The sequence below is a fragment of the Rattus rattus genome, chromosome 10 (genome assembly GCF_011064425.1).
Source record: "Rattus rattus isolate New Zealand chromosome 10, Rrattus_CSIRO_v1, whole genome shotgun sequence".
Taxonomy (NCBI): Eukaryota; Metazoa; Chordata; class Mammalia; order Rodentia; family Muridae; genus Rattus; species Rattus rattus.
In genome coordinates this window covers 72,017,424-72,033,515 of record NC_046163.1, presented here as the reverse complement: position 1 = coordinate 72,033,515, position 16,092 = coordinate 72,017,424, and the positions used below count along the sequence as shown (strand labels likewise).

The following is a 16,092-nucleotide window of genomic DNA, read 5'->3' as shown; positions in this document are numbered from 1 at the left end:
ATGTGGCAGCGACCAGGAAGATCTGCGAGCCTCTTCCGGGGAGCCTCCGGTGGCACCAGGGTTCCAGATGGCCTCCGTGTTTTCCCTCTGAATCAGTAATGTGTGCAGAGAGCAGTCTCTTCTGGTTTCGCAGGCGGTCTGCCTCTCTGAAGGTTTAGCTCTCCCTCCCACGGGATTTGGGTGCAGAGAACTGTTTATCCGGGGTCTGTTTCCTTCAGGTTCCGGCGGTGTCTCAGGCAGGGCTCCTGCTGCTCCTGGGCCCTCCCCCACAGGAACCCAGAGGCCTTGTACAGTTTCCTCTTGGGTCAGGGATGTGGGCAGGGGTGGGCAGTGTTGGAAGGTCTCTTCCGCTCTGAACCTCCAGTGCACCCGACCAGGTATGCCGTCTTCTGCTTGAACAAAAAAAACTGGGAGCAGAGGACTGCTGCGGGCCGGGATCCGCGGGGTGGGACTTCCGTAAACACAGGACGGCCTGGTCCTAGAGGGATTCTGCCTCTGTTGTCCCGATTCCACCCGGCAAGTCACTTGCAGGAGATAAGTTAGTCTTACCTGTGGCCCCGAGGCTCGAGTTCGCTCAAGGGGTTCTGCCCACGGGCTCTCCAAGGGTGGCAGCGACCAGGAAGATCTCGCAGCCCTCTTCCGGGAGCCTCCAGGCACCAGGGTTCCAGATGGCCTCCGTGTTTTCCTCTGAATCAGCAATGTGTGTGAGAGCAGTCTCTTCTGGTTTCAAGCAGGCGTGTCTGCCTCTCTGAAGGTTTAGCCTCCTTCCCACGGGATTTGGGTGCAGAGAACTGTTTATCCGGTCTGTTTCCTTCAGGTTCCGGCGGTGTCTCCGCAAAGGGTCTATTTAAAAGCACTCTCAAACAGGAACCTCTGATGCAAGCATCACCAAGAGACAGATTGTAAGAGAGCCACTGTATTTTCTAACACAGAGACTAAAATGTTAACATTTACTGAGCACATGTCATCTGTTGTCCACTGTTCATGGTTCTTATATACTTACACATTTAATTTTCACAATGACCCTCCAGTGCACACCATGAGAAGGAGAGGGTAGTGTATATAATTTTAATGATATCTGTATCATAAAGCTAACAGGTACCTGATTCGGGCAGTGAGCAATGTTTTGATTGGGAGCTGGCACATTGCCCCATGCCCTGTGCTCATATCCCACAGTGCATAGGAAAGCATTGCATACACAAATACAGCTGATAACTGCCAGGTCATTGTTTTCCTAATTTGTGGAGTGAGAAAGGGAGTCAGGTTCAAGTAAGTGATTTCTAAGCTACCTTTAAACTCTAGGTGTTCCTCATTCTAAATGTGCAATGGTAGTATTCCTCTCAACAGATAAATGTGCTCTAAATCCATCTCAGCATTTAATTACCAGTTAATGCAGCTGGATAGACAATGGCAGGCTGGGCTATTAAGATGGTTCAGAGGTATGAGGGTGCTTGTCACCAAGGCTAAAGGACTGTGTTCAATCTCTGGACCCCACATGGTGAAAGGAGAGAATAGTTGTCCTCTGATCTCTATGTGCATGCTATAGCAAGAGCACGCGCGTGCGCGCGCGCGCGCACACACACACACACACACACACACACACACAAGTAAATGGTAAAAAGCAAAATCAGAATACAAAATTAAATAAGCAGTATAAGCATATCTTTCAATAAATTGCACTTATAAGTATCTATGTGTTTGATGCATCGATAGGCCATGTATATGAATATATAAGATAAACAGTGGCTACTTCCTTGGGGTATAGCAGCACTCTCTCCTCATACTTTAATTTTCAACTCTTTTAAAATGTAATCGACTTTTCAGAAAAACTTTATTTGAGTCAGCAGTCCTCTTAAGCCCAAGTTTAGTTTTAGAGACTCACAGATGCCAGTCTTTCACTTTGACCCCTTCAGAGCTAACTACAACATTTCCCTATGCTGAATGTTCTCAGCAAAAACATCTTCCATGCTCACACTTTGCTTCACTCCTCTTGAAACTGGCATTGCTCTGGTGCTGTAGAGACCAAAATTTTCTAGAAAAACAGGGAAATGAAGGATGATAGCCAGATGGGCTGTAATGAAATTTAGATAGGTATTTTAAGACAAGTCAAGGCAAGGTCCCCATCCCCTCATGGTTTTGCTTTAAACTATGGAGAATTTACATAAAAAGTTATTGACATATGAAATCCAACCTGCTATGTAGACCTCCACTCAAGAGGCCCTTTACTCAGCAATGTCCTTTTACCACAAAAAGAACTCACAGTCTTATGCTAAATTCAAGCTAATAATCTGAATGCCTGAGTCTATGGCTTTCTGACTAACCATCGTTACTTTGAAAGTCTGATTCTTTAATGTATACTCCACCAGGAAGCCATTCTTTGCAACTGATGTCCTGTCCTGATCATTCAAGTTTGTGAGAAAGAGGGTCAACCAACAGATCTCAGATGGAGTTAAGTCATTAATTTTTCCACAATTTATTTAAGAAATGTGTTCTGATTGCCTAGTCTGTGTCCTTCCCTGAACCAGCTGTTGAGACGACAGAGGAAAACCATACCTTCAGCAAGATTCAGATCTAGGAGTTGGATAAAGACAACAGCTAAGCACCCAGCAATTACAGTGCATAGACTGGATTTGTGAATTAATTTCTCTGAGAGTTTCCAAAACAGTTCAAAGTGTACAAGTCTTCACATCAATGTAGTTGTATAAAAGCACAGATAAATTTGACTAAATGAGTTTGGAACATTGCTTTCACACATTAATTTATTTTCCAAAAATGTAGCTCCATTCTGTTGAAAAAGAAAAGCACACCATGTATCTCAGATATCAGACTCAATCCAAATAATAGCAACTTTATTTGTAAATCATCTTTTATCTTGTTAGTCCATAACATGTTTAATAAACTCAATAAATGACTGTAATATATTTCTATAAACATTGGTTAAAACATTGACATTTTAATATATTTCATGTCATAAAGTACATTAGTTATCTTTAAAAGCCCTCTACCAGTAATGCTGTTAGTGCCTGCATGAAAGGCTGTCACTTGCACTTCATAAAACATGTCAATCTATTGATAGACAGAGTAGTATTTTCTTTTCCTCTTGTTAGTGATATAGTTTCCTAACAAACCAGTGGATCTTCATTAGGTGCTGACCCACATGTTCCCTTGCTTAATTTCACAAAAGTGAAGGCTAAAGAGGTGAGAAGCATAGAAGATCAAAAACAGCCACCTCACTAAGTGATAGTTTACTGTGGTATATCATAGTGAAATGAAAATGGGCCAAAATGTTAAGGATGCTAATTTAGCAACCTGTGAAAACAAAACAAACAAAAACATCTGACGTTTAATACAGTAAGATCAAATGTGGGGGGAAAAAGTAGTCACAACACCAGCTCTCTGCTCTGAATGAAACCCAGAAACTCGCAGCGAATGAGGTCAAAACACAATCTGGGGAGAGGTCACAGGAAATGTCAAAGCAGGCTTCCTGGTGCCCCAGATAAGCTGCCATTTTGTTATGACACAAAACTTCCTGAGAAAGAGTCCTTAGTGAACACATGTGGAAGGCAGTCTGTTCTAGAGAAAAGAAACATAAGAAAGTGTGCTTGGCCTTTGCTTTGAGTCAGTCTTCTGCCCTTTATCTGAAGGTCATCAAGACAAACACTAACTACTTTCCCTCAGAGTGTTCACTCAGTTTGCATGATGATGTTAGACATTTCTAGATGTCTTGATAATGCAGGGATTTTGGAACAAGAGCTGGAGCTTGGAATTCAAAAGAGAAGAGTGGATTCTCTTAATAGTGATTATAAGACGTGGAAAAAGAGAAAACCTTACTGAGTGGTATATATAAGTCATAGCAAATTTCTGTGATAAACCTGGCCTTAGCCAGATACTTGCTGACATAATATCAAAGTACGTTGGGTGACAAGATAGACATTTACATGAGGTATTTGGAAACAATGAAGGTTGATAGAAAGCATTGAGAGGAACATTTCTCCAATAAATTAATAAATATCTCTAGGATAGCTTTGGACACAATCAATGCTAGATGTCCATACATTTATTATGTAGGATTTTACTGAAGTAGATATTAGGCACATTGATAATTTATCATTAAAGAGATCTATTTGATCTAAATTTTACTGAAGTTATATAAGAAATAATTTGACAAATCAGTATTATAGGGTAGACTGTAGGAAGGGAGAGTAATCAGCCCCCTTTAATGCTAGGGTTGAAGGTTCACTGACACAAACCTGCGTTCATTGTTGTGTGGAGCAGAATGTTAATTCTAGACTCAGTTCAAGTTTCAAGCATGAGTCACTCTGCCTTGGAAGTACACTGTTTCCTACCAATCAGTTGAGGGCAAGGAATGCCCACCTTACAAGTGAGCTTTTAAACATTGGGTATAACTTCTTAGATAGCTATGTAATGTAAAAGCTATGCAGAACAGACACTTAGGGTGGCTCAGACTTTCTGTGTAGAAGACATCCCAGAAGGAAAAGGGATGTGTGTATAAATACGCAGCAGCCAGAATAGAGTGTGCAGCTATTTCCTCTCTCCCAGTAAACTCTGGCGTGGGAAGGAAACTGATTTCAACATGAATGTCTGCCTTTGAACCTTACTTGGCACACAATGCTATCTTTTCTGCTTGTATATAATGCTTCTTCGAGCTGGTGGTGGTTGCATGGATATTTTAAGCACCGCTGCCTACATATATAGTTGGGCACCATTCAGCTTGTCAGAATCATGATTGTAACAAAAATTAGCCTCAGCCAGATGCTCATTCTCCAGTTCTCACACTAACCATGTGGAACTGAAACACAGAAGGAGCAGCATGAGTAAAACAAGCAAGAAAACCAGATTCTTTTTTCTCCTCCTTTCCACACCCTATATTTGCTTATATTCTTCCCCCATTAAGTAAAAGAGCATGATTATTTCTTCCACCCTCGGCATTTCTTAGCTACCTATAGTTCTGTGGGGAGCTAAGTACTTGTGGACTTTCCTTGTCCATTTTAGCATGTCTATTGTTGTCCTTGTTCAGCTCATGTTTAGGCAGTCATGTTGGTGAGACTTCATGGGTGTAGTTTCTGGCTTAACTATGCATGGGAGATCTTACAGAAGGGAGCTGTGGCTCTTTGAGGTAGTATGTGCTTCTTCCTCTGCTGGTATCCTTTTTCAAACCCCAGCTCCACCATCAGGGCTCCTGTTCTCTGCAAAGACAAGACAGAGCATGGTAAGGTACCCATTATTTAAGAAAGAAACACAAACATAGAAACCTGACGCAATCAGGTTTGGATGCAATCAGTACTGATGCAAAGTAGAAAACTGAGGCCATTAACTAAACTTTCACAAACAAAATAAAACCCAAACACCCTTTAAGTGTGTCACAGAAGGATTTATATGAAGTCAACCGAATACATTTCTGCTTCCTCCTAGGTACATCTGGACAACAAGAACCATCCTGTTGATGACACATGCTTCCTGTGTGATAAGATGGCTAAGAGGTGGAGAAGCTTGCCCTTCATATTTTTCTACTCACTGGCTGGGTGGTATTCTACCCATTGGCTGGGTAGAAAAGAAAAGACTGAGGATAGAGCAGATAAGATACCAGAAAGGAATATATAAGAGTAGCAGCACAGCTTACTGTAATGGTGGACTAAAGGATCTTGTGTTTATGAGATTATTGAATTTATGGGACCATCCAAATATCAGTAGCATCACTGATACATCCAGGGTCTACACCAATAGTATTCAGATCTCAGTCTCCAGATAATCAGCATCTACAACACTTGATGTGATGATGATCAGATTTCTATTGCTGTGGCAAAACACCTAAGTAATCAACTTAAAGTTAGGAAAGATTTATTTTGGCTCTTGGTTTTAGGAAGATTATTCCATGGTCTCTTAGAGCTATTGCTTTGGGTCTTAGACAGTACACTACCTCACAGAGGTGCACATAGCTGAGGAAGCTCACTTCACTCAAAAGAGACAAGACAAACTTTTTAATGTCCTTCTTAAGGCCACACCATCCTATTCCGAAAAGTGGCTTGAAGTGTTTTAAGTAACCTGTTCCTCATGAACTAACCCATGAGATAAAATTCTTGAATTAATGAGGAACAGGTTACTTATACTACCATGAGTTACTAGTTAGTAGTGTAGTCAGTGGTGCAATATTTGAGAGGCAGGAGCTGGTGAGGTGGTTTCTTGGGCAGACATTCTGGACCCAAAGTGAAGTGTAGAATTCTTCTCCTGGACGAAGCACAATTCCATCTCATAGTGAAAATAAGTTTAGCTCATCTCTAAGATTCTATAGAATAGTCACTGTTCCAGCATTCCTGAACATCCAGGCACAAAGTATCCTTTGAAACTCAAAGCAAAAACAGGTATAAACTTAATGTCATACACTTACAGAACACACAGATATGTCACTAGTATCCTCATTTCAGAAGATAGGAAAAGAGAAAGAGGAAGCCAAGTCCAGATGGAAGCAAGAGTAAAATCCAGCAGTGTAAGAATTAAATCCTGTAACTTCTGTCAGGTGTGCAGGACACAGGATAGTAAAGTGTGAGCTCCAAAGGCTGAGGAAGCCCTATCCCCACAACCTTGTCGGCTGAAGCCCATAGGACCACACCCATGGACTTGCTGTTCTGGCTGTCTCCAGGCCTCCTTAGAAAGCATTCCATTCCACATTCCTGGCATCTCTAATTTCTTGGGGCCTCTGCTTGACTTTATTCAAATCATCCTCTAAAAGTTCACCTTTAGGCAACTCAATCCTGCTGTTACAGAGTTTTAAGATTTTATTCTTATTTTTAACGTTGTTGTGTGTGTGTGTGTGTGTGTGTGTGTGTGTGTGTGAGAGAGAGAGAGAGAGAGAGAGAGAGAGAGAGAGAGAGAGAGAGAGAGAGAGAGTGCTTTTGGTTTCAGTATTTTATCACAACAACACAAAATATCTTAGAAAACTATCATATACCACCTAGTTTTCTGGGCTTTCTGCTGAAATCTTAGGTAGAAGCTGCCATAATCCCCTAACTCCTGCATCTGGTATAATTAACAGAATTAGCACCATGTGGACAATACCAGTGTCTGCACTAATGCAAACTGTATTCAGGCCACTTGTGCCATGTCTTAAGCAGCCTTTGATATCTCTACAGATGAACAAATAGAAATAAATCCAAAGAAAAATTACTTTCTAGGTAACCCTGTACAAATGGGGCCTATTGTTCTCACTTGTAGTGAAAGCCTTTGAAATGAGTGTGAGTTTCACGCCTTTGGAACTGTACTGGAGTAAGGGTGGTATCTTGACAATTTCCTCAAGACATCTTCCCTTTTCTCCCAGTAGGGAGTCTAATTGACTTCTTTTTAGTGCTATAACTCTTTTTGGAGACTGTGCCATTTTAAACTTGAAATTCACACATACTTCTGTTCTGTCCAAGCTACACTTTTAAAAAGTATTTCTACACTGGCTTTTGTTCCTGACTTTCATTGTAAATCTAGCTTAAGGTAGATAGGAGCATCCAGTATGCTTCTTTAATGTTAGGCTGCCATAAAATTTCTTCTACCAAAAAGCTACCCAGCACCTTTAAACTTAGCCTATATAAAGTTTTGGGGTATGGGTAAATAGATCTTAGTTCTTTGCCAAGACTGTGACACCACAGGTTGCATAGCTGGAATCCCAGTAGAGTCCTTATTTCTATCTGAAACCTCACAAGCACAACCATGACTGATCCTCAACAGGATCATCTACTGAGCTCTGCTTCCAGCATTCTATAGTCCCCCAAACTCCCCCAAATTCCTCCTACAAACCAATACCAAAGGCTTCTGAACTCTTTTCCACACCAGATTTCTAGCTATCTCCCAATCAGTCAAGTTGACAACCAAAACTAACTGTCCCATCTGGACACATGCTGTAAAACTAACCATCCCACATGGGCACATGTTGAAAATGCCAGTTTTCTGATACCATTCCAGACCCATTAAGTTAGAATGTGGATCCCAATCACTGGGAATAATAATTCTTCCTGTTAAATCTCTCTGGTAGATGTCTGCTGAATTTGAAGACCACTACCCAGTAAGACTCCAGCACCAGGCTAGATCTTAAATCATGATTATAAAGGTAAGTGGCTTGATGCTTCCGTTGTGACATTTTAATATATTCTTCAGGCATATTTACAAACAATAGAAGAACAAATTGGAACAAAAGTGCTACTGACACTTTGCTTCAAATCAGAATAAATCTGAAGAAATAGAAAAAGAAGTTTGTATCTGGTTAATGAATTTTAGGTTTGCTTAGTGACTTATGTGGAGCTGAGCCTAAACACTGGCTGGATTTGGCTGGTGCGATAGGGTTAGCTGAGGGATTTATGTGAGACTTACAGGTTCTTTGTTTTAATAGACAGTAGATTTATCCAAAAACTATGAAAACTTCTAAGACTCTGCCAGAAATGCAAGACGTGGAAAATAATTGCATAATTTTCCAACAGTATCCTGAATGCTCATAGAAGGTAAACACAGAACTGTGTTACTTTGGCAAATAGTCCTGGGAGCTCAAAGAGTCGGCTTGTTCCTTGACTAGTGGCTACTCTTTATCCTCAAACCAAAAGTACTGTATGGAACTACACTCTATGTCCCCTACTTGATCATGGGACACAGAGAAGATCCCTTCCCCCACCTCCTGCAGTCCTACTAGCACATATGGAAATGAAAACAGCTAAGCCATGCCATTTGACTTCTGCTACCTAATCTTTTTACTAGGACGTCTTGTACCCACAAGGTCGTGTTCATAAGAAATCCCACGTCTAGGCTGGTCCCTAAGTGAGTCATGGCTTATCAAGGAATGCAAGATGAGATTTCATGGATCAGCTGGGAAGATTTGAAAACCTGTCATCTGGGTCTCAGAGATCTCAAATGTGTCTTCTGCTTGCTTTTCCTTCATGCTCAGTCCAATGATCTCTTCTTTTGTGGGTTAAATGGACTCTTCCTTCCTTTGCTCTCCTATGGCAGTACAAAGAGGGTGACCCTTTTATCCAGACAGTGCATGCTGACAGGACTGCATAGATAGTTTATCCTCTAAGAGCACATACTGTTCCTGAAGAGGACCAGGTTTGGTTCTCATATTGAGCAGCTCACAACCTGCTACAGCCTCATTTCCACAGAAATTGACACCGTTTGGCCCTTCACTGACATACAAAGCCACACATGTCACACATACACAATCAGAAAATAAACGTATAAAGAATGTGTCTAATGTTACAAGTATATACACATAGCAAAAGTAGAAAAGTCAAGGAAACTGAAGACACATGCTTCTGTGACAGTGGAAACTGGGGCTCATTAAAGCCACTAATGCCCAGGACTCTCTCATCACAGGCACAGAACCGAAAGCTCTAAACTTAAGATAAATAGTTTCATACTGTAATTTTTAAAAGTTAAGGCAAGAAATTAACAATAAACAAGATACTAAAATTTTAAATAAAGAGACAGCTTCAAATTTCTGATGTGTATCATCTATTCAGCTCCTGAAAGTTTTATCAACCACAACATAAAACTTGTACTATTTTGTATAGGATGGAGGAGTGATTGGAGAACATTTATTCTCTGAGTCAGAATTCATACTGATAACAAAAGAAGTGGCAAATATAAAAAGGAAGCCAAAGAAGAAAAAAATCTATTAAGCATTTTCCAAGCATGAGGCTCTGTGGTGAGCCCATATTCCTAAACTATGGCTTGCAACCCTACCTGGGATTACTGAATGTGGGGGTCACAGCAAAATGTTCTGAATGTACAATGAAAAAAATTAACCTAAAGTCAATTGTGCGATAAGTCTCAGGAATTTGTGGCAGTGTTTGACCATGCTGTGTTAAGCAACTTTGCAGCAACCTCATTTCTGAACAGGCAGCATGCACTTTGTACTGTGCACATTGTCAGGTAAGGACAATAAAAACCACCTAGAACTCCTCAGCTCAGATTAGAGACTATTTTAGAGGGTCAGTGTTCTGCCCTTAATGAAACATAATGGTTCAATTACAAGAAACAAAGAATTTTAATATGCTCCTGACATCATTCCTCGGCATTTAAGTACCAAATTAGTGCATATTTGGGTTATATTATGCTAAAATGTTTGATTTTTAAAATTACTGTTTGAGTTGCTGACTTGAATTGCATTTGAAATCTCTGTATGAATTTTTGACTTGGGATTAGAACAGAATTTCTAGGAACCTCAGAAGTGTCTGTAAGCACACTTCTGTCATTATATACTATGCATTTATGCAAAGCAACACTCAGCAATGATTGAAAAATTAAAATATCGATCAATTCCAAAAAACACTGAATATGCTCTATATCCCCTCTACTATTGAATACTCTGTCGAGATTTAAATCTTTATGTAAAAATATACAAACACTTACATCTCATTAGTACTCAATCTGCTTTCATTCTTTAACAAATGGTAGAACTATATGCATACAAAAATTGTTTAAGATACTTTTCTTATGGCTTATCTTCAGCAGGTGTTTGATATGTGTATTTATTGTACATACCTATCTGAGGCAGAAAACAATTTCCTGAGGGGAAACTGTAAATTAGTGGGGAAAAGTTTTAAAAGTCTACGAAGCATGCCACAGCTCCAAAGCAGTCCAAAGGAACCGGCATTGCTATCACTCAGCTAAGAAGGCTGTGATCTTTGTCTAAGGTCACACTCTGAAAGGCAAAGGTGGGATGTCACCGGAAGCAGGTAAAGAGCATGGAATCAGGAAAGGAAAAGGAGGGAGGAGGACTGAGTGCTTTGCAGTGACAGGCAGCAGAGGAGACTAGAAGCAATGGCTGTGGGATGAAGGTTACTTTAGCTTCTTTGAACAGAAGACAAAAGCATAGTGGAGGTGCTAGCTGTTGTCCTGGCACAAAATCTGTTAGCTGCTTTCACATCCTGACATCTCCCAATTGACAAGAAAGTGCTTAGCATGCCATAAGCCGGAGCCAGAGCCCAGCAGATGTGTCTGCATGGTGTAGGAAGCTGTTTCGTTAGCCCCCTCCCTCCAGATCAGGTCTCTCTCTGCTCTCGGTCTTTAAATATTTTTCCATTAGACTCATAACACAGAGATATCAGTATATATTATGTATTTACTCTTTTATAGGTTACAGCTATGTGTATTGTATAAGCGTTTAAAACCCAAGGCAACTCAGTGCAGCAAGAAAGATGTCTCAATTGCAGCAGAAGACGTGTTGCGCAGGTTTAAGTATGATAGATGGGTCGACCTCCCTTGCTCAGTAAACTGCAGTGAAAGAAACTGAATAACCCTGAGATTAGAACAAGGGTGGGAGGGGGAGGGTCATACTGGTGTGATATACCCTGAACAAGATGCAGAGAAAAGTAATTTACTCTGAAGTGACAGTGTGGAGGCAAAAAATAAACGAACAGAGGGGAGTTTAGGCTCATTAGCAGCCTGGACTCAATATTTCATTATTAATGATAATAAAAAGAAGAGGGAGGAAAGGCAGATGAGCATGTGTGCTTCCTACCCCCCCACCCCTCTTACACACATAGCAGACTGGAGGCTCACAATAGCTGGGGCTCCAGGACTCCCTTTAGCACAGGCACAACAAAAGACACCACTGTGGAGGCAAGTATGAGGCAGGATGAAGAATGGGTTTGGAGCTAAGGTCTGCCCACATGTAAATGTCTGAGTTGGTGGGGACCTCCCTCTGTGGGATTCCAGCTGATATATCAGCTTTTCTGGCAATGAAACCCCCAGCTGGTCCTCTGCTGTGGGCATGGAGCAGAAGCAGCAAAGGAGAGGCTGCCTTGGAGCTGCCCTGGTATTTTCAGGCAGCTCCCCTGGTAGGGAGCAATCACTGCTGCCTAGACCGCCTGCACCTAGACAAAGAAGACACAACGATCCTGGGAATCAATAGCTGTGGTCTGGCTATAAAAAGAAACAGGATACACCCCAGAGATGATAGCTGAAGCCTAAAAATAAATTCTACAGCAAGCAACCATATGGGATTTAGTTTAATTTAAAATGGCACAGGAGCTTGCCCAAATAAAGAAAATGAAAACCGTCCTCTGTGCCATCAGCCTGGATCTCCTGGTGAGCATTTTCCTGCGAATAACTGATACATTTTCCTCTAGACATTGGCCGTCATGGTGCAGCCAGCCTGCTGCAATCCCCCTTTCTGTCTTCTTAGATCTTTCTTGAACATTCTAATATGTTCATATCAATACTGCTGAGTTCCCTTTTCTCACCTGTGAATGGCCCTGAGCAAAACACATCCAAGAGAGAATCTTTAATATTGTTGTTTCCTTGTAATTAACATGGCAGAATTGTCCAGTTAGATCATACACAGAAGCCAGTTACCTCTGTGCCAGGTTCTGCACTGAGAGGGATTAAGGGTGAAACAGACCTAATTCATGTCCCCTTTCCTCCTGAGCTCCTCCTGAGGGAGACACTAGTAACTAACAAAGCTTGGTAAGTGGTATGAAGGATCACAGTGCCATGAGGAGACCCAGGGTAGGCTGCTCTCTTTCAGTTCCTGTAGTGACTTCTTCCTGTACTGCCTGGTCTAGGAGGAAGGGACATTTAAACTGAAGCTAAAGGGAGAATTAGCTAGCCATTAAGCCAGGAGACATGTGACTTTAAACAAAAGGCTCACTGAATACAGTTCCAGGTCAGATAAAAGCTCATCCAGTTAGAGAATAGCCAATGTCCTGAAGTAGGGCTGGCAAGGGTTTCATGGGGAGCCTCAAAGATCAGAACAACAGGTTAGCTTTGTTCTGAAGGTAAAGGGAAGCTTTGGGTCATTTATACCAAAAGCGGGATATGAATAGGTTTACCTTCCCAAAGGGTCTTCCTGGTAGCAATGTGCAGGGCAAACTGGGAATGGGAAAAGTTGAGAAGCAGATAGCCCTGGTAGGTTCTCCTCCACAGAATAGAGAAAAGTTCATTGAATGTGATGGACAGGAAGAAGAGAGTCAAGGGAAACTTCAAAGAAGACACTAAATGCAAGAGATGGTGTCATAAAGTGTCATGGACCCTGGACACACTTCAGAAACTTTTAGAGAAGCATTCACTGAGTTCAGACATATAATTGGACTGACAGAAATGAAGGTACTCTTAAAAGACCCTTGTGTCTCAATATTCAGCCCCCCTCCCCAGAATGGGAACTTCCCCAGGAATATCATTCTGGGAGAAGGAAAAATCCCCAGCAGTGTGTGTGTGTGTGTGTGTGTGTGTGTGTGTGTGTGTGTGTGTGTGTGTGTGTGTGAACCCCTGCCCATACAAACACACACACACACACACACACACACACACACACACACACACACGCTACCACCACCACCACTATACCAAGGCACACAAAGAAAAAGATGTTCCACAATGCTGAGGTGGGACTCCAGAAACCAAAGGCCCCATCTGTCCTTGAGGTATGGAGGTTTCAAGAATTTGAGGAGGTCCTCCTCCCCCAATTTAGGGTTGGTCAGTTTGAAAAATTGACAGGGATGCTGACGAGTCCACAAGTTTGGGGTAAGCACATCCTGGTCTGGTTTTGAAATTGCTGGACCACACACAGGCAGGGGCTCTATTAGTTAGAGAAAAAGCCTACCAAACTCTTGGCTCAGGTCAGGTGGATAAAGGAGTATCTGCAAAGTTTGTCATCTTTATTATCCAGTCACAGCCCTCTTTCCTCTCTGTCAGCCTGCCAGGGAATCTATCTAAATCCTAGTTCTTTATCATCAGACCACCCTATAGAATTAGACTGAGGCCTAGGCAATGATGGATCAATGATAGGCCAGATCACAACTTGACCAGGATTATGTAGGTAGGCACATCCTTAGCCCTGTGTTAAACTTTACTTTGATTTCAGGACCCTGATGGATTTGGGGTGCTGGAGGTAGTGAATCTTTTTGTTCCTCTTCCCAAGAGCCTACATTGAGCCTACATCTCCCCTCTTATGTGTCCTACTATTAAGTTGGCTATTTTATTATTGAAGATTGGAGACTGAACCTAGTTTTGGGGCATGAGGTGTGACCCCAAGTCACAGGGGCACAGTTTTGTATTGTTTTCTAAGTCAAGTAAAAACATGGTCAAATCAGTCTGCTGATTTTGTTGCAAGAGTTGTTAGGGTCAGAACCTGGGTCCTAGCAGTCCTAACAGTCCAAATAAACAGACAAACAATACTAAAAAGCGGAAAAATCAGACTTATTGCATGTGGCCACATTGGGAAGAGGAGCAGACACAGAATACCAGTGAATTCCTAAGTCCATCTTCATGGTTCTACTACAAGGTTTAGGTTTTAAATAGAAGGCAAGAGTTATCTATTAACTAAGCAGTTCTGGTCAAGGTTTAGTTCTGCTTATCATTACTCCAATCTCTCCTGCAAGGTGGTCTGACAAGTTGCCAGAACTGTGTGAGAAGAGCACCACGCCTCACTCTTTTCCTTTCCCTGCATGAAATTCCCAGAAAAATTCCAATTCCTTGTAGCCATTGTCTTAATAGTCTAATTTGGCTATCACTGACGGGACAAGTATCTCAAAAATATATTCATTTCTGTCAAGATGGTTAGTTTATCTTCCCATGGACGACTGTCTTAGGATTCTTTTTTAGTATAGAATACAGTTTATTCAGGGTATGGGGAGGGGAGTCAAGACAGTAGTAGAGGCAGAGTAAGTCAGAGAGAGAGAGAGAGAGAGAGACAGAGACAGAGACAGAGACAGAGACAGAGACAGAGGGGAGACAGAGAAAGACAGAAATTAGAGAAGTAGAGAAGTAGAGGTTGGCCATGAGCAGGTGGAAGGAGGGGGGATTGGGGAGAGAGTGGAAACTGGAGAGTTTGGAGAGTGCAAAAGAGGAGCAAGAGCTGTCTTAGGATTTCTATTGCAGTGAATAGGCACCATGACCCCATCAACTCTTATATTAAGACAAAGCAAAGCAAAACAAAACATTTAACTGGGGCTGCCTTAGAGTTTCAGAGATTTAGTCCATTATCTTCATGGCAGGGAGCTTGGCAGCCTGCAGGCAGACATGATACTAGAGAAAAGCTGAGAGTTCTACATCTTGATCTTCAGGCAGCAGAAGGAGATTGTGTGCCACATACACTGTGTGAGCACAGGAGCACTAAAGTCTACCCCCACAGTGACACACTTCCTCCAGCACGGCCACAAGTACTCCAATAAGGCCACACCTCCTAACAGTGCCACTCTTTAAGGGCTAAGCATTCAAGCACATGAGTCTATGGAGGCTAACCTATTAAAACCCCCATATCAATTGTATCTGACTTCCAAAGCGCAGCCTTTGCCATTGTGTCTCAGAAGTGAGGAGCTAACCTTCTTATTCTGACTGTCATTTCTCTTTCTCCCATACACCCCATTCTTCTTTGTTTCCCTCCTAATTGTAGAAACTTGTGCCTGTTGGGATATGTAAAACATAGTTCTGAAGCAATGGCTACCACTGTTGTCTAGTGTCAGCTGAATGGGCACTACCTGGACTTTCTCAGAAGTGGAATCGGCAGTACTCAGAGCCAGATCTACATAAAGAACTGGAGGAAGAAGATACAGCATGTGTTTCCACCAGATCTTCAGTTGGCTCTGATCCCTGGTAGCCTTCAAGAACCCTGCTCTGGAGCTAGGCCACCCATACAGTGTGTCAGAGTCAATAAAAAGTGTCTTCTCTGAACTGAGATGTGTAAGTGTTAAATTTCAAGTGCCAAGACTCAATGATAATGCAATATTCCGCATCAATCTATGATATATGTGTAGTTAAAATAGATTGTTAAGGCTAAAATAATTCTCATTAATTTGCTTTAACATTGCAATGTGACTACAAGAAAGCTTAAAGTTATATGTGTTCTGTACCCTGTGCTTCTCTCAAATAGAACTGTTTCTCACACCTCGGATTTGCAGAATTACCCAAGAACCTTTTGTGTGTGTGTGTGTGTGTGTGTGTGTGTGTGTGTGTGTGTGTGTGTGTGTGTGTGTGTGCGTGTGTGTGATGTGCATGTGGTGCAGGTTCACATATATGTATAAGCCTAGTTGTGGAGGCCAGAGGACAACATTGGCTGTTATTCCTCAGGTGCTATTGATGCTATCCACATTGGCTTTTAGA

General features: G+C 41.9%; 1 long non-coding RNA gene across 1 annotated transcript; it reads left to right on the top strand.

Moving 5' to 3' along the window:
* The first annotated feature begins 5,433 nt into the window (after positions 1–5,433).
* On the top strand, positions 5,434–15,616 carry LOC116911001. The gene is made up of 3 exons (XR_004389294.1): positions 5,434–5,501; positions 8,036–8,110; positions 15,386–15,616. It is a non-coding gene; the product is annotated as an uncharacterized LOC116911001 (long non-coding RNA).
* Positions 15,617–16,092: the final 476 nt, after the last annotated feature.